At 35.4% G+C, this 25364-nt stretch overlaps 1 protein-coding gene across 3 annotated transcripts in view; it reads left to right on the forward strand.

The window, feature by feature from the left end:
* CSMD3 (CUB and Sushi multiple domains 3) overlaps positions 1-25364 on the forward strand; it is a 732271-nt gene that overhangs the window by 86944 nt on the left and 619963 nt on the right. The window lies entirely within an intron of this gene.

Genomic DNA, 25364 nt, shown 5'->3' on the forward strand with positions numbered 1-25364 from the left:
TCTTTCATTAATGAGCATACATGTTTTGTTAATGACTACATACTAAATTAGCAGCTTTGGCTCAGGGCTTGTTGTTCAGGCTTCAATACTTCAATGCTTTAGCACTTTTTACATCGGCATAGTGGTTTGTTATAACTTAGTACAATACCTACTAGCACAATGGTTATCAGTTACAAACTATACAGGATTAATCTATGGATCAGCTCTGGCTTGGGCCTATTGTCCAAGCCCTAGCACTTCAAACTTGTATCTTAAAAATATCAGAGAAAATATTTAAAGCTAAATTTTTAAAATTATCAGTTATTTCTTATTTAGACTTTAAGGTGCACTTTCCTTAGTCATAAATGTCTTAAAATCTATGTGATGTGTTTTAATTCTAGATAAAGTGCTAAAATTAATCTAGCCTTCATAAAATTTGTCTCAACAAAATATAATTAATTAAGAACATGGGCATGGATAAATGAATAAAAAATGAATATGAGATTGTGGAAATCTGAGTTTGAAGTTTGCATAATCTAGTGTCAGTGGAACTTTTGCAACAGGAGGCTTTTGAGAGAGATCAGAAAATTATAATGTGTTTAAGATAGAAACAATAGGTAATTTTTTTGCAATTGTGTACAAGCATCTTCTAACACAAAGGGATTACATGAGCGAAGAAAACAGTTTGACTAATCAAGAGTGTGATGGGTCACAGAACATTTTTTATCAGTGTCTACTTCAGAGTCATGGGCCAGATACTCACTTCTGGAAGGCTGCAGCTTGAGAGATACATAATAATTCTGCAATAGCAAAAGATACATTATCCATACATTTGCTATTTATCTTTATTATCTTCTATCTTGACTTCTGTAAGCCAAGTTATCATCTACCTTTGACACAGTACCACACAACATCCTTGTTGCCAAATTTGAGAGATATGGATTTGATGGGTGAACTATTTGATGAGTAAGGCATTGGATGGATGTCCACATCCAAAGAGTTGCAGTCAATGGCTTGGAGATCAATAACAAGTGGTGTCCCTCAGGGGACACCTCAGAGTCTGCAATGGGATTAATACTATTCAGTATCTTTGTTAATGACATGGACAGTGGGATTGAGTGCACCCTTAGCAAGTTCGTGAATGACACCAAGTTGAATGGTGCTGTTGATTTCCTTGAGGGAAGGGATGCCATCCAGAAGAACATTGACAGAGTTGAGGTGTGAGCCTGTGAGAGCCTTGTGAAGTTCAGTGAGGTCAAGTGCAACATCCTGCACCTGGCTCAGGGTAATTCTCAGTGACAATACAGACTGGAGGATGAATGGATTAAGAGCAGTCTTGCAAAGAAGGACTTGGTTGGTTGCTTGATGAGAAGCTCAGTGTGACCTGGCAATTTGTGTTTGCATCCCAGAAAGCCAACCATATACTGTGCTGCATCAAAAGTATCATGGCCACCAGGTTGAGGGAGGTGATTCTGTCCCTGTATTGGGCTCTTGTGATACCCCACCTGGAGTACTGCTTTCAGCTCTGGGGCCCTCAGCATAAGAAAGACATGGACCTGCTCGAGCAGGTCCAGAGGAGTGCCATGGAGATAATCAGAGGGCTACAGAACCTCCCCTGTGAAGAAAAGCTGAGAGAGCTGGGGGTGTTTAACCTGCAGAAGAGAAGGCTCCAAGGAGATCTTTTAGTGGCCTTCCAGTACTTAAAGAAGGATTATAAGAAGGAAAGAGACTTTTTACCAGGGCTATAGTGACAGGACAAAAGGGCAATGGTTTTAAACCGAAAGAAGGTAGTTTTAGATTAGATATGAGAAATAGATTCTTTATGATGAGGCAGATGAGACATTGGAACAGGCTGCCCAGAGAAGTTGTGGATACCTCATCCTTGGAAGTGTTCAAGGCCAGGTTGGACAGGGCTTTGAGCAACCTGGGCTAGTGAAAAATATCCTTGTCCATGGCAGAAGGAGTTGGAACTCAATGATCTTGATCCCTTCCAACCCAAACCATTCTATGATTATATGGTTCTATGATACTGTGATGAAGAGTGCAGTCATAGAATCATAGAATGGTCAGCAAATACAGAGAAATGTATCTCTAATGAAATTGGTTTTCTTTGTAGTTCTGTATTTCCATTTGTATTTCCTGCTCCATAAGTGTTTGTATGCAGTTCTGGTACCTTAACTTTGTAGCAGACAAAATTGTTTTCAGGGGACTATACAGGTATATTTGTAAAATATATAACTGGACAGCTAAAAAAATTGTCTCAGATAGACAAGGTTATTATTTCTATTTCTACTACAATATTTTGATTGAAAGAAGTTTCTATATGGAAAAGATTTTGCAGTTGGGCTGTTTGTGAAGCTCATGACCTCTGATTCCATCCTCATCCAGTTTTGTACTTCTTTGTTTAATTGTTCTCCTTGGGTTTGGATCTAGATCTTTTCCTCAAACTATAAATAGAACAAGCTTAAAATAGTTTAAAGTTGTGAACTGAATGCAAAACCCCCCACTATTTTTCCATAAATCATATTTGTAATCTGATTTAAGAAATATAGTATTACTTCCTATATTTGAACTAAGTTTTCAGCAAAATTTCATACTTGGGAGTCTTTCTGGGTCATGTCATAGACACTGTATAATTTTAGGGCTTCTTGTGCCCTCCCCATGCATCTTTGTGACTTTTATGTACCCTTTCTTTCATATTTATAGCTTCCCCCTAAAAAAAAAAAAAAAAACCAAACCAGGGTTTGTTTATATATTATTACTTTAAAATTGCAACTTTGTATATACCTTATTTTGGAAAGTAGCTAATACTTCTGACTGCTGTTCTGAGTGAAAGCACTGCATTTCCAGATAAAACTCCTGTTCTATTTTTTCAAAATTTCTGCCTCTTACATAAATTTTTTGTGTTACTAGATGAATCATTTCATCCAAGCTTTTTGAAGATGCATATCAACAACATGTTTTCAATTTTCTGGGTGCCCAGCTTGAGAAACAAGGGTTTGTTTGCACTAGTGATAAGAAATCCCACTTTTAAATGAGTTTAACGGAAGGTGTGATTTGAACTGATAAAACATCTCATAAATCAACTGCTTTGCAAAACCCAGTTGGAGTCATCTGATCATACCTCTTACATGTTATGAAAATATTTTTTAGTATAACTTGTAAATAATTCACTGTAGTAGCTACTGCCATATATTAGGGAGTGGCAGTAGCAGGGCTGCTTCATGAGGGGCACAAGCCGGGAGCCAAGGGTGACCCAGCTCAGGTTGTGCTCTCACTGATGGGGCACAATCCTGCAGGGGCTGACAACAGGGAGCAGAGCCAAGGACTGGTAACAGGGTCCCTTGACAGTAACCTACATGGCAAATGATGAACCAGGTCCAGCGTCCCTCCATGGGGTCCAGCTCTGAGCAAAAAGAAAGAGGGCAGCTAAGCTCTCCACAGAGTAGAGCTGAGAGGCTCATACAGGAGGCAGGGACAGGGATATAGACTTATGGAAACCACAACTGATTCTAAACCATGCTATTAGTGGCAGTGACATGGTGCATATGTAGGTGGAGGAGTGAATGGCAACCACAATTCTGACATTTACTTGCAAGTATTTTACATTGCAACTTGGATAATTTTTTTTTCTTTTTTTTTTTTTTTAAAGAAATTTATGAGCATCACATGTATTATGCTGTCAGTAAATATCAAAGATTATGTCTGTCCTTTTCTTTTTGAGTAAGGTGCTTAGAATTGAATACTACTTTTAAAAGAGAAGTCATGCTCAATATTTTCTAAAACATCATTCTTTGTTTTAATTAGTTATCCCAACATGCAGAGTGATATTACAAATAGCTTTAAATAATTGAATAATAACTTGTGATTATATACCCAAGCCCCAGTTCCTAAGCAGTTAATTGATTCGACATTTAAATAGTCATCACAATATTAACATTTCATTTAAATCATTGAAACAAATTCAGATCTATTTTAAACAGAGAAAAAAATGCATAGCTACTGCAGTTGTACTGGGATAAATTGAATAATTTAATCCAGTATATTTCTGTCTCATTGACTAAAAGAGTCTTTCATATGTTTATGTTCGGAAAGCAGTTTTGTAGTAGCCAAAATTATATATTTCATAAAGTTAAAATTATTTAGGAAATGACAAGTCTGCCAGAATGTTCTGGTAAAAAAACCATCAGAAAATTTCACTGTGTGTGGTCTTCAAATGGACAGACATTGTATGGGAGTTTGGAAAGCTGCAAAAAGATATAAACATTTTGTAACAGCTATTCATTTGTCTGAATCAGTGAAAAGAAGTATAGATGTGTTTATCTAAAAATCATGAGAAGTGGAGGTGCGACAAACTGGAACAAACTGGAATTTTTGAACAATTAACAAATATGTATTTTGCTTGTGTTTGAGAGCCTGCAAGACCATCATCTATCTGCAGAGATATTTTAAATTGTTGATTTAGTCACTGTGTCCAAATATTTAACTGGATGAATTAAAAACTTTTCTTTACACACTTATGGTTAATTTCCTCTTAGGAAATTTGAATGGAAGAAAGCTTTAACATTCTCAATGTTTAAAAGGTGAGCTAATACTCATCTTTTCTAATCTCTTGTTTTTAAGAAAGATGAATCATCCTTTCATCTACATTCTGCTGAGGCAAACAAGAATCAAATGCACAGGTTATCTGATCAGTGCTTCTGAGCTGTATAGGAGAAATTCACTGAAATTACTGGAGACATCCCCTTCCTTTTCTCTATCGATGAATTGCTTCCTCCTAAAACATCTGACTCCATGAGCAGGCCTACATTTTTAATATTTACTCCCTAACCACTTGAAGAGAAAAAAACTTTTCAGGAGATTAATCTATAGATCTTTAAAATTTCAGGATGCTCCTAGTGTTAAATGTAATTGGGTATGCTCTCTTCACCCTAATACTTCCAAAGGTTTGAATTTGGTACTAAACAAACAGACTCATGTTTTGATAATAGTATTGCAAACTACTCAAAAAAGAAATTGTTATCACATAACAGAGGAATAAGCTTAAAACTAAGCTTAAATATAAAATACCTTCTTTTAAAAAATTCTCTTGCATATGCAATAACATATATTGTTCCACCTAGAATGGGTGGTACTGAGTATAAAATTAAAATTAATTATTTTGGTCCAAGTAATTAAGAGCAGAAAAAAAAAAATGGGAGGAAAAATATGTAACATTACAATGAATACTTTATTAATTTATATTAAGTATTGTTAGAGTTGCAGGCAGGTGAGTTGGCTGCTTACTTGGCCCCGGGCTGAAGTTACGCTTATCTGAAAAGGGCATGGAAAACTATCAGACATGCCAGGACAAGAAGCCAAACTGACTGCTCTGACCGTGCCATAGGAGTTGGACCCGCTCCAGTGGTCTGGAGGACCACAGTAGGAACAGGATGAGTGCTTTCCCTGGCTGTTAAGGAAACACCCATATGGATGAGTTGAGCATCCTGCTGTCACCCCATCAGGGCCTGCTCCTGGCATCATAGCATTGTCAGATACCTGTCTCTCCATCATAAATGTGCCAGGTATTACTAACAACATAATCAGGCATGTTTTAGCTCCGAACCAGTCACAAATTCAAGATCTATTTTCTCAGAATAATTTACATTATTATACACTGTTGAAAAGCTAGCATTATCCATATTTTTTCTACATCTAGAATTGTATTGAAAAATACTCAGAGCATGTGATAAATTAAAACAAAACAAACAGAAAAAAACCTACAACAAAATCAAAGATACTTTAGTAATTTTGTGTTGTTAAAAATATATATAACACTAAGTAAAATGCTAACAATTCCCAGTCTTATAAGGGAAAAAATACATTTCTGGAAGATTTTGCCTATAAAACTTTCTATTTTTACAGTGGAAGAATTAAAATTGACATCTTACATGTGCTAAATTGTCAAAATTATCTTACACAAAAGTTACACAGAAAGAAGGATAGCAAAATAATGAAGGTTGGCAATAGCAGAAACTTCCAGGGTCCTCATTTAGTAGCTCTGCTTGTTTTTCCATTCCTTATTTTAACTATGCCAAATATGTGTTTCTCCTTTTAATAGGTAGAAGTCTGGGTCAAACCGGCAGCAATTTGGCTATGCTGCTAACATCAGAGCAACCTCCAGCTTATTACACGTCACCTAATGCCACCACAGTAGCTACAGTAATCGTCTTCTGACTCAGGTTCTTCCCTTCTTCTGGTCCTTAGAACTTTAACCTTAATTCTTTGTGAACGTTGCATCCTTTACTATCTCCCAGACAAACTTGTTACCATTTTTTTTTTTTAATCTGTTAAGATATTATTTGTTAGCAAGTGCGCCAATCTTTCTTATATTAACTCTCAACAAAATGAGAAGATAAAAATATGCGCACATGTTTCCCATCCTTTTGCTACCTTCTTCCTCCACTTCCGCTTATGCCAGGGTTTCCACTTACAGAATTTCCTGACTTAAAGGCTTGTTTAACTTGCTCTTTCCTTTCCCACTTCTTTTGTCTTTAGTTGATCTACAGTACTACAAAATGTACTACAGGGTGCCCAGAGCTAGTGTCAATGTCTTGCTTAGGAAAAATGCCATGATGGTGTGTGGATTTTCCATTCTGAATCCAAGCTTTGTTATATGTAGCTCCATTTTACTCCACCCACACATGTGTATCCCTTTGTTCTTTATAAGCTCTTTCTCATATGAACAATGCCTTGTTTACTTAAACTATATAAAGACCCTTTCTGAGTCATTTAATCATTTGGCTTATATTATTGCCATTTCAAATGCTGTTATTAGAGTTATCCTCCAAGCTAGTTCTGTACCTTTCATCTACTATTATAAAAGTTGCTCGAGTTAGCAGACTCAGTACTAATAAAATAAAGAATAAAATGGTAACACTGCAGGGTTCTAGATTAAATCTGACAGAGACAAAATCTCTTTGACTGTTTGATTTTTAAGCCTTTAAGACACGTCAGAGTGGAATATTTCTAGTCACTCAGATCATTCTGAACTAAATTTGACAATTGAAAACATACACAGCTTCCTTTTCCACTCTCCAGTTTTAGTCTTTTTGGATGTCTTGGTTTTGGCTGGGATAGAGTAAATTTTCTTCCTAGTATCTGGTACAGTGCTGTGTTTTGGATTTAGTGTGAGAATAACTTTGATAACACACTGATGTTTTAGTTGTTGCTAGGTAGTGCTTATCCCAAGTCAAGGACTTTTCAGTTTCTCGTGCTCCACCAGTGAGCAGGTGCACAAAAAGCTGGGAAGGAGCACAGCCAGGACACCTGACGCGAAGTAGCCAAAGGGATATTCTGTACCATAGAACGTCATGCTCAGTATAGAAACTGGGACGATTTCATTGGAAGAGGCAAATTGCTGCTCAGGTGTTGGTCAGCAGGTGGTGAGCAATTGCATTGTGCATCGCTTCTCTTTTCCTGGGTTTATTTCTCTCTGTTAAATTGTTCTTAACCCATGAGTTTTACTTCGTTTTTCAATTCTCCTCCCCATAGCACTGGAAGGGGGGAGGACTGAGTGAGTGGCTGTGTGCTGCTTACTTGCTGACTGGGGTTAAACCACATTGGGTACTGGTGTAGACCAAGAGTTGTTGATAGGGAGACAGTGGACCATTTATTGAACTTTAAAAAGTTTCCATTATCATCAAAGACAAATGTAGCTCTTTGAATTTTTTCCACTCAGACTCTTTACTGTACCCTAAGTACTTTTCTTCTGTCATCACTGTTCACTTTCTGTCCAAATTGGCAACTGGAGCAGAAACTGTGAGCTGATTAGGATCAACTTAAGGATTCAGCACTTTGGAAACACCTTCGAACTGCTGATCACTGAGTCATTGATTTTTCTTTCAGCTGATCCACAGTTCTCTAGCTTTCACCATTATTTGCATGGAAAGAGAAGAAAGGAAGAAATTTAAGTTGAGAATTTAGGGACCATGAGATGACACTGTCCCTTTACAAAGAAAGTAAAAATAAAAAAGGTGTGTCAGTTGAAGACCAGTGAAGAGACCAGTGAAGGAAACAGAAGGATAAAAGATCCAAAAGAAACAGAAGGAAAAAAAGCCAGTGCAGACTGAAGGAGGAAACAATGGCAATTAAAAAAAACAAAAAAAACAAAAAAAAAAAACCAAAAAAACAACCACACAAACAAACAAACAAAAAAAAAGAAAACACAAAAAACAAACCAAAACCCACAACAAAACAGATGTATAAAAGATCCGTCAGAAACAGAAGGAAAAAAGGCCAATGCAGACTGATGGAGGGAACAACGCCAATTAAAAAAAACCCAGAAGGCACAGTGAACCAGCAGTCAAAGTGGAAAATTATGAGACAGATAACAGAACTGAGTGAACCTAAACAAGAAATTTTTCACTGCATGAACAAAAAACCAAATATGACAAAGATATGAACAGAAGATATGCAGAATGTTGAAAATGGGCTGAATATGGGCAATAAATACAGCAAAGTTGGTAGATAAAAGAAACAAAGATAATTGAAAAAATGTTGCAGCAAATAATGCTAAATATTCAGCTCTGAGAGATGGGTTCTGAGAAGGCAAGATGTTTAAAAGGAAATTTCTTTTTTTTCAATCTGAAAAGTGTGTTTTGTGAAGAAAATACATTAAAGCAATAAAATGCTTGGCATTGTGATTATAAATACAAAGTTGAAACAACTGTAGCTCACATCAATTGTGCTATAGTCTTGGGAATATTCTGATATGATGATACATTTCTAGAGAGCCATTTGATAAAAAGTGTTTGTCCAGCCAAGGTGCAACTGGTCTCTTGAACTTTTGCTGACATTACTGTGAAGAATCCAAGATTTTAGCAGTTTAGGAAAAAATGTTTAGATGCTCATTTAGCTAGCAATGAAGTTCAAAGTTAAATGGCAAGTCTTTAAAAGCAAAACTAAAACCAAACAAAAAAATTTTGGTCATTACTTGAAGGTGGAGGTAAATTTCTGCTAACTGACCTTAGGAAAAGATTTTCCTGTTATCAGCCTTCCATGGGCTATCTTTGAAGTAACTGGGATGGCCAGTTTGGTTACTTTGAAGTAACTGATGGATACTGGACTAGCTTGTTTACCTGGCTTCTCATGTAATGCAAGAAAAACCTCTTTTAAAGTCTCTGAGAGTTACCTTCTTCTTTGGAAAAGCTTGTAACTGGCATTATAGAGATTAAGAGTTTATATACATTTTTATACGGTGGTGAGTGTGGTCATCTCGGAGAAGTAACTCTGCTAAATATTTTTTTTTTTCTTTGCTGAATTGATTTATGGGATTTGAAACAGCCTAGGGAGCAAAGTTGATTTTTGCTGTGGAGACCATTTATATACAACACACATATATGACTACATTAATGGACAAGGGAAGAGCTATGAGTGTCATCTACCTAGATTTTTGTCAGGCATTTAATATGGTCCCCCACAACATCCTTCTCTCTAAATTGCTGAGATATGGGCTTGATGGGTAGACTGCTCAGTGGATAGCAAATTGGTTGGATGATTGCATCCAGAGAGTGGTGGTCAATGACTCAATGTCTGGATGGAGATCAGTGATGAGTTGCATCACTTAAGGGTCTGCGTTGGGACCACTACTGTTTAATATTTCACCAATGACATAGTCAGTGGGATTGAGTGCACCTTCAGCAAATCTGCAAATGGCACCAAGCTGAGTGGTGTGGTTGACATGTCTGAGGAACAGGATGCCAGCCAGAGGGACCAGAACAATCTCAGGAAGTGGGCCCATGTGAACCTCATGAGGATCAACAAGGTCAGGTGCAAGCTCCTGCACCTTGGGTCAGGACAACCCTGTAGTAGCAATACAGGTTGGTGGATGAAGGAATTGAGAGCAGCCCTGTGGAGAAGGATTTGGGGGTGTTGGTTCATGAGAAGCTCAACATGAGCTGGTAATGTGCGCTCGTGGCCCAAAAAGCCAACTGTGTCCTGGTCTGCATCAAAAAAAGTGTGACCAACAAGTCAAGGGAGGTGATTCTGTCCCTCTGCTCTGGTGAAAACCCATCTGGAGTACTGCATCCAGCTCTGGAGTCCTCAGAACAGGAAAGAAATGGACCTGTTGGAGTGGGTCCAGGGGAGGGCCACAAAAGCGATCAAGGAGCTGGAACATCTCTCTTATGAAGAAAACCTGAGGGAGTTGGGGTTTAGCGATGAGAACAGAAGACTTTGGGGAGACCTTTTTGTGGTCTTTCAGTACTTAAAGTGGCTTATAATGAAAAGATGTGTAAGATGGGAACAGACTTTTTAGTAGGACCTCTTGTGATAGGACAAGGTGTAATGGTTTTAAAAGTAAAAGAAGTTAGATTCAAACCAGATATAAGGAATAATTATTTTTACAATGAGGATGTTGAAACACTGGAACAGGTTACCCAGAGAAGTTGTAGATGCTTCATCCCCGTAAAAATTCAAGGTCAGGCTGCAGGAGGCTTTGAGCAACATCATCTAGTTGAAGATGTTCCTTCTTATTGCAGGGGAGTTGGACTAGAAGACCTTTGGAGATCTCTTCCAACCCAAACCATTATATGATTCTATGATTCTATGACATTATACCATAAGCATGCCAGCACACACTGTCTTTGGCCATTAGTCTTTCACATATGTTTCAGCTATAAAAGGAAGAAGAATGATAGTTCACAATAATAGTTTTGTCCCAGAAAGTTATTGTCTATGGGAAGGACTCATTCTGTTGCAGATGTGTCTAACTGTTACACTTGCTTACATGGTAGAAAGATGACTCAAACTGCTTGTTAAATTCACCTTGTATTGTTGCAGTTGACAATATCGATGAACTTAAAGTTGATAATTGAATCTGAATGTATCTAGAAAACCATTACTAAAGTTAACTCTGGATGTTTAGTTCCTACATGAAGAGACTATTGTTTTTGAAGAAAAGTATGGTCATTCTATTTTAACTGGTAAGTCTGCAGAAAGTCAAAAGAGGCGTGAGTGTATGTGCAAATATATATGTGTGTGTGCTTGCATGTATTTACATATACACTTAGAATTAAATAAAGTTTAGGCATAAGTCTTGAACTGGAGAACTTTTCTCTGTGTCTCTAATATTTGTCTTAAATTGTGAATATGACAGCTTATTACTGAAAAGTGGCTCCTATAGATTACATTACACAGTCGGAAGTGGATACTTTATCATCCAAACTATTTATGTAAATATGAAATATGTTATATTTTATTTTATCTAAGTACAAATTAATGTCAACAATATACTAGAAATACCTGAATCTGCTGACATGGAAGAGTGTTTTTTCCTAAAAAGAAACCGCAAAAAAACCCAACCAAAACCAAAACCCCAGAGATGCTTTCTAAGTGTTAGCAACATCAAAAAAATGATCTCAAAATCTGCTGTCAGTATTTCTGTAAGTGTGGACCTTCAGGATCTAAATGTAGCAATATAGTTATGAAAAAAAAAGTCTTTTTCATTAGGATTTTCAAATCCAGTCATGAATTTATACAAATTTCTTAAATGGTATTGACCAAAGTACATGACTCCAATATGCTTCCATTTGTGCATTGTAAAATCCATATACTACACATCCGCTTTTCAAGATGTATAGAAAACTTAGTTTGATAATATCTATACAAAGGACTGAACTCATTTTCATAGTTAAATATTGCTTCCTTGTAATATGAAATGAACGAAATGTATAATATATCCAGTTTTAAACAAAATTAGAAATTCTCTAAGATAAAATAGATTTGCTGTTCCTGCTCAGTTTAAAGTTACTTTCCATACATCTGCCATACTAAATCTGTTTAAGTAGACTAAGTCCTATCTGAGACTTGCAAGCATAGAATCCTCATCTCCTTCAGGTCTTTTCTAATACTATACAAAAGGAATCTTTTCTTGGACAAATACTGTTCATTCTAATCTGTGGCCTGCAAGAAACCAATAAAGACATCTATTGCTAAGGCTGCAGATGGACCTTTCTCTAATATTCTTTTACAAGGCGATTAAAGCTATTGATGAGAACATGTCTCCAGAGTAACAAGCATCTATGTACAAAGAATGTAGTCTGGGTTTTTTGAGTGAAATATTGGGTGTTAGGAAAAGTGAAATGAATAGGGCTCAGTGTGATGATCTAAATAGTAAACACTAAGTATAAAACTGAGGAATGTTGTGAAGAGATAGCACATGTATATATATAGATAGGTAGCATCTTTGATAGATGTCTTTTATTACACCAATTTCTAAACAAAACCTAGAAACTTTAGTAGGCAACTGACATGACAGGAGTGAGAAGAGATAGATGCTATAAAGGGTATAGCAGATCCATGCAAACTCCCAAATGGAACTCTACATATATAAAAGTAACAAAGTCCTGAGTGAAAACTGCCTTAATCCCAGCCTATTTCTGTACTGGGAATGTTCATATAATGTCATATTTCCGTTGTCATTTAGAAAGTAGCTGTTGTTAAATTGCTAAAAGTTTTGTACAGTTTGATGGCAACAGTAAATATTAAAGGACACACTTTTAAAATTGTAACCACCAACACAAATTTTCTCCCATGGCAAAATATGGAATTATGTCAAAATATATATATATTTTTTTTTTTTTTTTTAATTGAAACGAAGTAATTTCCTAGGTTACTGCCTTCATAGGAATTATGTAGCATGGTACTTGATAATCTAACTCTATAAATATAACCTGGATGAAAAAGTCACTGTGACATGCTAATCAAGGTAATTACCTCTCATAGCCATTTGATTATTAATAATTGCAGAAATATTCTTTGCCTAGTCCCAGTGCCATTGTGAACATGATATACCAGACCATGTGAAAATGAATCATGGCTGTAATAGTTTCTACTAATTATTTTTATTTCCTGTGTGATTTCAATTGATTATAGGAAGTGGAAATATATTTAAATATAGAACTGAAAAAGATATTTAAAATGTAAAATCATCACAAAATCTTCCATGCCAAAGAAATAACAATAGAAAAAGCAAGTAAAAATCTTGACTGGCCAAAATACAGATCACAGAGGTATGAAAAACAATATGATTCACTATATAAACATGTTAATTATTTTTCAAATTAAATACTCTAAAAAGTAGTATTAAAAAGTACCATGTTTTCCCATATAAATAATATGTACATGTCTCATTTTTGGGGTTGAGTTTTATAAATTCTGTAATTGTCGTTACAGATGGGGAAAAAATTAAAATGGAGATTTGTCTCTTTTCTATAGTTAAAATGGAAAACAATGGATTTAACTAGGCTTTCCCATGAAAAACAAACGTTGAAAGTATTTGTACCTTCCTCTTTTCACAATATTGTTTTCACTGTCAAACTATTGTCTATAATTTATCTCTTATTCTATTCTACTCCATTCCATTCCACATTCTTTAGTAAAATTGTTTTATCCATCTCTCTCCTACTCTTCTAAGCCCAGTTTAATTAATTATCCTCTCAAATTTTTATTTTTTGACTTTACCCTTTCCTATTTGTAGTTTCTATCTGTGAAATCACTTATGAAGATCACTTTTTTTGAGATCTCACAGTAATGTTAACTAAAATTACAAAAAGACCTCAACTAAAAATAATCTAGACCAGTTTCTATTTGTATCATAGTATTTGCACCTGTAATAAGCAAGATTCTGACAGGCTTTCAGCTTTGGGTACATTGAACCTTGTCACTACATTTGACATAACTGCTTAGTTTTATGTGGAGGATTAAAAAACTTCTTCTCTATCCCTGTGTTTTGAGTCAAGTAGGTTTAATCTTTCTGTGACTAAGGTTTTCTTGATGGTTATCTAGGGAAATTCAGTCTGTTTTTTTCTCAGCATTATTGGACATTGTTTTCTTGTTTAGAACCACACTAGATTATCGATCAACATGCTGTAGTACCAGATTTCATTATTATGTTAATGTGATCCAGATTTATATGGCTGTAGTTCTTAACACTGATTTATGTGGTGCAGCTGCAAGAAATTTTTAAACTGATATTAAACCATGAGGAGCCATTTCAGCCACAGAGGAGTTACTGTTTTTTTTTTCAAAAACATTATAACCAATAACACACAAATTTATTTATTGTGGGTTTTTTGTGTTGTTATTTTATTTTTTTTTAATTAAAAAATGTGTTTGCTTAAACAAAGGGCTTTTTTCAGATTGGTATTTAGAGAAGTGGTCAGTTTTTCCCAGTATTATATTCAAAGGCAAAATATCAAGAAATATCCAAAGCAGGACCAACCTTCAATGTTCTAAAAGACCCTATTTCACTGTGTACCCTGTTAAATGGATTGTGTCCTGAGAAAAATTTTGTATTGATTTCACACTTTGCATTATGTGTCTCAGTGATTTGAAAAAGTTATATTTATCTTTTTTATAAAACATACGTCCAAACAATGAAGACGTTTGAAAGCTCGTGCGCAGGCTTTTTGTTTGACTGTCTTTATCAGTTAGAATAATAAAAAGTAATAACTATAACTGCTTATGTTGGTATGAAATGTGGGTAGCTCACTCATTGTCTTTTTTGTGAGATATCCTGTTTGCAATATTGATTATCTCTCTTAAAATCTTGTTTAATTCACTATCTGATTCTGTTTAATGAGAATTGTTCTTTTAACATCAGCCAAAATTACTCATATATGGAATTACGAAAACACAGCCTAACCTACTCTTTGATGATTGCAAAATAGATTAGCTAAGTGGACTCACATTCGTATTATACATTTATTTTTATTTAAACCTACCCTCATTTATGAATAAGTACATGATACATGCAGACCTGGCAGACCTGTAACTGCACCTGTACTTTAAACATCCAGTCCTAAATACAGAGACAAACACTAGCTGCGCTTTCTTACCTGTTTTCAGCAAAAGTAACAGAATCTTTGAAAACGTATTTCCTGAAATGATAGTGGTACTCCAAGCATGAAAATAAATGTATCTGTTTGCTAAAATAGTGGATTCTCAGCATGTAATCAAAAAGATATTGTCATATCAGACTTTTCTTAGTAATGTTTAATAAAAGCATTACTTTGTAAGGAAAGTAATATCATATTTTGAAATCACTGTCTCTAAGAGTGGAACAGTACACATACACACACAGCAGTATGTTCTTAAAACTGGAAATGTAATTATTTGGTCCCTGCTGTAATAATAGTTCTAGTTATTTAAAAATATTAGAAAATATTTATTTATTTATTTATTAACAATAGTACACCATTGCATGCTTTCATGCATAGCAGAATGACATACAAAAAACTACATTGCCAAGGCATGTAGAAAAAGGAGAAGAATATTCTAGTTGTGCATTTTTTGTTGCCACGGGTAAGCTACATTTTGTCCCTTATTTATGTTTATTATAACTATTAGGGGAAAATAATTCCCCTAAAACTGAAGAGCTCTGTACTTTTAAATGCTAACTAGTCTTTTTCAGATAGGTGGTGGGTTTTGGTGGTCATTTCTGTGGTCCTTATGTGAAAACCAAGTAAAAGCTTGGTTCTCAACCAGTGAACAAATGTAGATCCTGTTTATTTCAATAGGAATGCTCAGAGCTGGTTTGTAGAGGAACTAAAAGTGTGACTCAAAGACCATGGAAATTGGTGAGAAGATGCTGTATCAAATTCACTGCCCAATGGGTGCTAAGAATCTCTAATGTTGGGGTGATAAATGTATATAAAAAGTGGTGATGGGAATGATATGCTTATTTTAAAATTAATTTTACATCTTTATAAATATTGGAAAATTTCTTCTTCTAATCAGTTAAGGGAAGATTTCCAAAAGTGGAGGTTAGAATAATGTACCTGACACCCTTCTGTTATACTATACTGGATGTTTCACTGTCTTTAATGTAACAAAAATTTCCTCTCATATTTTCTGTTTTCTTCTTTTCATTTTGTATCATAGGAGATGTTTGAAGAGAACAGTAAATTAATTTGAAAAAAATATACTTATTTATTGAAATATATTTTTAACAAATCCTGAACAATTATATTGTGGAGAGTTTTTTTCTTCCTAGAAAGTCGTCTCCTTTTCATTTTGTGGGGAGTGAAAGGGAAAAAACTCCACATGCATTCACTGTCTGCAGGGGAAGGAGAAAATTTAAAAGGAAAATCTATGTTTTCCAAGTTCAGATTTTGAATTTAGATTTTTCTCCCTTGAAAGACACACCTTATTTTCTATTTTGTATTTTAAATGGAAATATTTTCTTAAAATGCTTTTTACTTTCATACTAGAAATCTTGCTATGGCATTTTAGATATAATGATGAATATGGAATTAAATACTTACGTGCTATGCAACTGAAAATGACATGTTTATATTCTTTATGTTTACATAGTGTATATATTGTGTTGATGTAATAGATACTAATATTAATATACAACTCTTTTCTGGTTCTTTAAAGGTCATTATAGGGTCTCTTTTATGGCTTGATGGGATAAATATTTTCTCAAGTGTCACAGATCATTTCTGTCTGTCTCAGAATTTCAGATCTGCAAATGAAAAATCTTTTCTATTTTAGCCTAGCATTCTTCTCCTCCACTTCATGTTTTATTTGTTTGTCTCTCTTGTCTTAAGTTTTTCTATTTTTTTCCTGTGTTCTGAATGCCTTCCCCTCCCATGCAACTATAAAGTTTTGCTGCTTTTCTACCCACTCTCCACAAGGGCATTTTGGAATGGATATGGGAAATTGAGAGCTTAATTTCTCACTGCAGTGGGCAAAAATAAAATCTTTATACGTCTTTCTCCACTGCAGTGGATTTAGGCTTTGCCTTGAAACATCATATACTCCAGACCTCTCTATCAATACCCAGTGTTGGAGATGCACCTGTCTCTAGCACTCTCTGGACTTGGTTCTATTGCTTTCTGATGCATAGTCTGCCTGTATTTTCTCCTTTAAAGTGAACAAGGGCCCATGATAAAAGTAGGTGGCTTTTGACTCAGAGTGCAAGTTTTCTGGAAAGAAAATGATTAAATAAAATCCGTGGATTTTTTTTTTTTTTTTTTTTTTTTTTTTAGCTATTGTAGTCTGTTTTCCAGCTAATTTTGCAGATTGATACAATTTTTTCTGTTACTCAGTAATGACTTTATATTCTAAGACACTGAGTTTTTCATATTTAAAGCATAAATTCTGAAATATATGCAGATAGTTTTTCCTCTTTCACATGCCCTGCTACTACAACTTTATCTTTGTACCAGAACAGAAATAACATGTGTGGTGATAATGTCACAAGCATTTTGTTCATGGATGCATTCCAAAACTCCACAGAATATTTAGTATAAGTTGAAGCTGTTCTGGAAGTTCCTGGCATGGTGATAAGCAAAATATGGCATCTCTCCTTTCCATATTGTGCTATTTTCACACATTAAGGCAAAGTTACAAAAGATAGTTGAGCTCATCTAAAAGCTTGTTGTCACTTATAGAAGCAAATCCGGCTCCCATAGTCCTCTGACTTTGGCTGTGTGATCTTTCCTTTCACTTCAATTGGCACTTATCAGGCATATCAGGCAGATTGAGTGCTTCCTCAGCAAGTTTGCTGACGACAACAAGATGTGTGTTTGACATGCTGGAGGGAAGTGATGTTATCCAGAGGGACCTTGACAGGCTTGAGAAGTGAGCCCATGCAAACCTCATGAAGTTCAACACGGCCAAGTGCAATGTCCTACATACATGGGTCAGGACAATCCCAAGTACAGGCTGGGTGATAAGCGGATTGAGAGCAGCCCTGCAGACAAGGACTGGGGGCTATTAGTGGATGGAAAACTGACTATGAGCCGGCAATGTGCACTCACAGCCCAGAAAGCCAACCGTATCCTGGGCCGCATCAAGAGAAGTGCAACCGGTAGGTCAAGGGAAGCTATTCTCCTTCTCTACTCTGCTCTTGTAAGACCTCACCTGCAGTGCTGTGTCCAGCTCTGGGGCCCCTAATATAAGAATGACATGGACCTTCTTGAGTGGTTCTAGAGGAGGGCCACAAAGATGATCAGGGAGCCGGAGGACCTCTTCTATGAAGACAGGTTGAGAGATTTGGGGTTGTTCAGCCTGGAGAAGAGAAGGCTCCAGGGAAATCTTATAGCGGCCTTCCAGTACTTAAAGGGGGACTACAGAATAGATGGGGAAGGACTATTTATCAGGGAGTGAGAGTGATAGGCTAAGGTCAATGTTTTTAAACTGAAAGAAGGTAGATCTAAGATTAGATTTTAGGAAGAAATGCTTCACTGTGAGGGTGGTGAGACACAGGAACAGGTTGCCCAGAGAAGCTGTGGCAGCCCCCTCCCTGGAAGTGTTCAAGGCCAGGTGGGACGGGGATTTGAGCAACCTGGTCTAATTGAACTGCCAGTGGCAGGGGGGTTGGAACCAGATTCCTTCCAACCTAAATCTTTCTATGATTCTATGATACACTTTTGTGGATATGTTTCCATTTGCTAACTGAATTGACTTGGGTTTATTTTTAATGGATAAATTCTTCATGAGCGTGGTTAAATGAACCAATTCACAGAGGAGAGTGCAAATCACTAGAACCAGTGTGAAGTCAGTGTCAGAACTGTGGGAAAATTGGAAGGAGAAGGCTTTCTTCCTTTGGTGTTTAGAGAGCTCCAAGATCTGCTAAAATGTGCTGTACATCTTTATCCAGCTTTAAGAAGATGGGGAAAATAAATACGTTGTCATAATGTTCTAGCTGCCAGAGGTTAAGAATATGTACTGCTTGTTTCATCTTTTTTTAATTGTTACTTTAAAGACCTAGAATGTTTTTGAATACGCTAAAAGTAATTGTTTTGATATGTTTTGTTATGATCAGTTTTTCTGTCCAATAAGCAGGCAAATCCTCACCCTAGAAAATTTTAAAGACGATTTGTATGGTAGTGAGATATCTGGTTCTTACCATTTGAAGTTCTTACTATTTTTTATGTATTAAAATAAATTAACTGTTATAAGAAAGATAATTATTTATAGTCTGTTTCATTTCTGATTCTAAAAAGAAGTGGAGATCTGTATAATAAAAGTTTCACACTGATAATGGATGGTGGCAGTTTTTAGAAACATGCTTTGTAAAGAATATAATGATCATGCCAGAACCTGATGAGTAATTTATTGTTTAGTTCAAAGCAGCTGTTCAATTAAAAATGTTCAGCCTTGACCTATGATAATTATTTGAAAATAATAGATCACATGAAGAGTTTTGAATTTTGACAAGGAAAAATTATCATTTGATGAAAATAAATTAGTTCATAAATCATATTCCAATTTGTTAATGAATTTTTGACTAAAGGATAGGATATTTTTATTAACGTTTTCAGTGAGAGTAAAACTTGAACCCAGTCAGCCGCTTATGTTCAATCTTTGTTTTGTTTTAAAGGCTATGAAGACAAATTCTATTTATTTATTTTAAAATGACTGAATAGACATATGAAAAGTGTAGAAGTTACTCCTATTCATATTTGAGTTGGAATTTTTTTAAAGAAGCCTTTATGTTCCTTACTTTCTTCCTAATTCAATGGAATTGAATTCTGCTTTCTTGGAAGGAAAACTGGAAGACCAAACATCAGTTGAATTTTACCAGGGATCTGCAGATCAAGCTCTCAGCTGAAATTCAGCACCTTTAATAACTTCTTAACAGGAACATGTGCATACGCACATCCACACCCACACATCCACACCCACAAATTTAAACACTAATTAGATTCAGACTTAATTGTCTATTACTTAGTAGGGAAGTGTTTTCCCTTTCCAATACACTTTTGAGATTACAAAAATGTTTGTTCTGAACTGGTGTGTAAGAAATAATACCAGAAGTTATGTTGAGTTGACCTTGGCTGGCTGTCAGATGACCACCCATCCACTCCATCATTTCCCCCCCCCCAACAACAGGATTGTAGGAGAAGAGAAGATAAAAAAAAGCTCCTAGGTCAAGATAAAGACAGGAAGATCACTTACCAATTACTGCCACAGGCAAAACAGAATCAACTTGGGGAAAATTAATTTCATTAATTGCTAATTAAAAAAAGAACTGGATGGTGAGAAACAAAGACAAAAACTAAACCACCTTTCCCTCATACCCACCCTTTTCTTCCCAGGCCCAACTTTACTCCATTATTATGTCCTCTACCTTTCCCCTCCCTGAGCAGAACAGAGGAGATGGGGAATGCAGGGCTGTGGTTGGTTCATAACAGTTCCTCTCTGCTGCTTCTTTCTCCTCACAATTTTCCCAGTCCCAGCCTGGGTCCTCCATGGACTGCTCCAATGGGTCTTCTTCATAGGCTGTAATTACTTCAGGGAATGTCCATCTGCTCTTGTTCGGGGTCTTCCAGAGGCTACAGTGTGGATATATACTCTAGCATGGCACTCCATGGGCTGCAGAGAAATGTCTGCTACATTGCCCGACACACCATCTCCCTGTCCTTCTCTGACCTTAGTGTTCACAGGCTGTTTTTCACCGTTTTTCCTCACTTCTCATTGCTTGTGCAGCATTTATCCTCTTAAATGTTTCCACAGAGGCACCACCAGCTTTGCTGGTGGGCTTAGCTGTGTTCTGCAGTGGGTCTGGACCTAGCTGTGTCCAGCATGGAGCAGCCTCTGACCTATCCTCACAGAGCCTCTCCCACTACCAAAACCTTGACATGAGGTTACCCATGAAATATACACATTACAGAGCTTCAGTTTAACTCACTGCCTAGAAAGTGATTGAATTATTGAATCATGAGATTTTCATATCCCTTTTAAAACTCTATCAATTCTTAAAGTGATATACTACTGGACTCTGAATTTACTTGTTAGTTACATGTCCAATCCCTTTCTGAATCCTTCTAAACTTGGGTTAATAAAAGTAGTTTAACAAGGTAATTGAACTTCATCTTATCAGTTATAATTTGCCATTTCTAAGTTTCATAGAATTCTTTCTATTATTATGAAAGAATTAATAGCTTTTCTTTAAACTATAAGTTATTTTCTAACAAACTATAGCAGAATACTAGCAAGAAAACCATGATGCTTAATTCTTTGAGTACTATAGGAAAATATATACTGGGTCAATGGAAAAATTTTGAAGTAGAAAGGATTAAAAGGAATCTATTATAATTTTAGTTATTCTGGACTATTTTACTTTCTAATATAATGTTGGAAAAACAGAACATATCGGCAAAAAGAAATGCAAAGTATGTCATTATTTCTCCCTCTAAAATTCATTAATAAGTGTGAGTAGTGACTTGATTGGCATCATGAGTGATTGTGCAATCCAATACTTCAGAATTCTTTTGGAGCATATTTGTTAATCTCTGATTAACTACTATTTTTCCTTGACTTTTAAACCTTTGACATTCTTGGAAGTTGCTGTTTGGACATGGTCTCTTCTGCTCAAAGGTCAGAAAAGCATGGATGCATATGTGGGTGCATAGAATATGGATGGGAGAAAAGGCCAAGGCATTGAAGAGTTAAAGGGAAACTACTTTTGCTCTGACAGTTAATAGAGCAGTCAGAAATATATAATCATGGAAATATTGTTGATGTGATCCATCAGATTAGATATAGGACTCTCACATCTTCAGAAATTTAAATTCGTATGTACAATGTTAATAGTAGGTTTTTACTTTCAGAAATGTTCTGGTGTACTCATTTTAAAATATTATCTTTTTTTTTTGTGTGAAATTTAATTTTTATCATTCCTCTATCTAAACAAGAAATAAAAATTGTAAAAAATCACTTAGAAAACCAATCCCAAACATACATTGGAAACTAAGAAAAGTAGGGTGTCTTTGCAAATGTAGAAATACTCTTCTAAGATCTGTACAAGAAATAAACAGTAATATGTGCTAACAAAGTTTATAGTTGTTTTATGTGGGAACCAGTTTATTTTTATTGTAGTGGTGGTAAAGAATAAAATTCATTCATTTGTTCTAGGAGTTCTACAATGAAATTCATCTTTCACAGACAGTTTTGTAGGTTGACATGTTAGATATTGTGTATCTGCACTTTGGCACCTTCTATTTTTCCTTAGTACTGTCCTCTGGGCTTTGTTTTGTTCCCCCTCCACTCAACTAGAGGCACTGGGGAGACCTTATTGCAGCCTTTCAATACTTAAAGCGGCTTATAAGAAAGATGGAGACAGACTTTTTAGCATCCATGCATGTAGCAATAAAAGAAGGGGCAATGGTTTTAAACTGAGATTAGATTCAGATTCAATATAAGGAAGATGTTTCTTACAATGAGGTTAATGAAACACTGGAATAGGTTGTCCAGAGAAGTTGTAGGTGCCCCATCCCTGGAAACATTCAAGGTCAGGCTGGACAGGACTTTCAGCAACCTGATCTAGTTGAAGATGTTAAAGATGTTAATGAGTTGAAGATGAAGGGAAGTTGAACTACATTACTTTTGGAGGTCCCTTCCAACTCAAACTATTCTATGCTTCTATGATTTATTTAAATTAAGGGCTGTGAGAAAGAACTGTCTCTCTACAGAGATTAAGGTTTTTAAACCAAGTCTGAATCCTGGTCTCTTGTTTCTGTTCTTCCACTGGGAAAACAGCACTTTCTGACATCAGTGTGTATTGTGGGAACAAGCATGTTAGAACTGCAAGATCCTCTCTCCTGCAGTATTTGTGATCACTTAGGTATGTTACTTAAATCAGGTCAAAGAAGCTATTATCACATAGAATTATTTGAATCTGTCACCGTGTGTCTCATGGACAATTAAGGACTGGATCTGATTGCCCAGAGAGGCTTGTAGATTTTCAGGTTTTAAGAGTTATAAGGCCCTGGGCAATGTGGTCTGATCTCAGACCTGACCCTCCTTTGAGCAAGTCTCTGGAATATACATCTCCTGAGGTTCCTTCCAGTCTGATTTATCTTGTTATCTTGTGCTGTGGAATTAATATTTTAGGCTAACCAGGCAATCTTTTTATAGTAACTTTCCTATGTATTTCTCACATTTTCAATAGGACAAGTTTTGCATTTATTTATTTGGGAAGATTAATGTATTTTTGGTAAACTGCATGGGAAAGTCAAAACAAGAATAAAAAAAAAATCTCTTGTTGCATTCATTCTAGTTTACAGTGGACACTGAGAAAGTAAATTATACTAAAACAATTACAACTAAATCTCAAGCACTAGGCTGTGGAATATGATACAGAAATCCAATAGCATGAGATATACTTCAGAGTGAATGTCCTGTATGATTTTGTGTGTGGAATATGGGCAATTCAGTTTCAGGGAGGGAGGAAAAACTTTGGGTTAATAAGTTCTGGAATACTTTAAAGATGCATGGTCTTATTCAAAAGCAAACATATTTGTAGATAATGGTTGTAGGTAACTTTTACTTTTTAAAGTAATTTTATTTCTTAACTCATTCATAAACATAAAAGCACCACTGACATTTAAATAGTGTATTTAATGTCATAGATTTCATCAAAGATCTTGGTAGTGAAATGCATACTTTAATTTTGAAAAGCATATTACCTTGCCTTTCCTAGCTTTTCTGTTAACTACCTTTTATGACTCACTGTTACTGCTCCTTAGCTAGTTTTCAGTGCTTTTGGAACTTTCTACTGGGAGATAGTTAGTTTGCTGGTCAGAAATCAGAGGTGCTTGTATGTTTGATGAGTTATTATGGAAGAGACATGATAAAAAAAGACCACAAAACAGACTGAAAGTGAAACAGATTTTCCATTATCATGAAATAAGGCAACCAATAAATAATATGCCAATAGGAAAATACACAATTTTAATGTGGCAGTCAGAAATATAGGATGCCAAATTGGATACACTACACATTTAAAATTCGTACTTTACTAAGTAATCATATCTTCTCTTCGATATCTCAGTATTCAACATAAGAAAATGCCATGACATGTATAAGTGAGGGGATAGGGTCCTCAGAAACAAAGATTTGATTTGCATTAGTAGACAAATTAAAACTGTTCCTAGAAAAAAACCTGAAGAAATTTTTATTTCAGTCAACCAGATTCTGATCACAACAAATGCAGTAACAATTTGGGTGAGAAGAGGATGTTTTTATCTTAGCAAATGCAAATAAGCAATCCCTTCTGCTGAGGGCATCTATGATTTCTTTTTTTTTTTTTCTTTCAATAATCAGAAGTAGCAGGAAAATGTTAACAAGAATTTGGCAGGTAAAAGACCATATCTCACTAAATTTGAAATTGAATCGGTGTAACATCATTCTAGTCAGATGTTAAATCTAATCTGCTACTTAGAAAATGAATAGAAGTGTATATGAATGCACAAACACACAGACAAGACTATCAGCTAATAATGAATTCATCAGCATGTAGTCCAACAAGATCGAGCCCCAGCAGTACCGTACTAAGTTTAAGCTGCATTTATTTGATAAGTATTAAATGGTAGTGTCTGCATAAATAATATAATGTTACTGGGCATAGCAGCAAATAACACAATTGGTAGGAGGACTGTATTTAGTTTGATAGAAGAAATCCACTGGTTATGCAGCTTCATTTTTTTATGTACTACAGATTTTAAGAATAACACTGAAGATTATCAAGTTGCATATGTAACACTGAGACAAAAATTTCACAGTGGAAGAAAAATAAAAGTTATATTAATATTATAAAAGCAAAAGCTATAATTAGAAATATTTTGTATGTGCTTTAAATATATCAGATATTTCAATTTCCTGGAAACAGTTAAATATGGAGTAACATTTCTACTGTCTTCAGAAAGTTTGGCTTTATCTGTGGGAAAGATTCTCAGTGAAGGTATAAAAAAGTTAATTTTACCAAATTTTATTTTATATTTGGTATATTGCTTATTAGGCGTATTCTTCAGAATCCATCTTCTCCATTTGACATTAAGAATAAACAGTTCTTTGGAGATCAAACTAAAATTGAGAATGGATGGACTTTGACACTCTAATCTTAGAGTCAAAGTTATAATAAGTTGTCATGTTGACATATTTTATATTTCTGCATTATTTTATTTGTTTAGGGACACACATTTCAGATTAACCTAGAAATCTTCCTGTTGCAAAATTCCTATGAGCTAATCAAAAGTTTATTTAGATCAAGTGAAAGACTACTATTCACTTAAAAGATCTTTTGGTCAATCTCCTTGTATACTATGCAATCCAAACTGAAATATTCTAGGTGGGATGTATTTTCTTTGGAAAGCAGTAGCAGACTGTAAAAAAGCTAGAATTTTGTGAACCTGAAAAAAAAGTCTTTAAAATACACTTTTAAAAAATTGCATATTTAAAAGGGTAATTGATGTTTTGTCAAACAACAGTTTATCTGGGATATACAGGCAGTGAGGAAATGTTGTCACTTATCACACTACAATCTCAAGTAAACAATTTATCTGGGAGCACTTTTGTATGACTAATCAAGACTGCTTTCCAAGATTTTA

This window comes from Athene noctua, chromosome 2 (assembly GCF_965140245.1).
Source record: "Athene noctua chromosome 2, bAthNoc1.hap1.1, whole genome shotgun sequence".
NCBI lineage: Eukaryota > Metazoa > Chordata > Aves > Strigiformes > Strigidae > Athene > Athene noctua.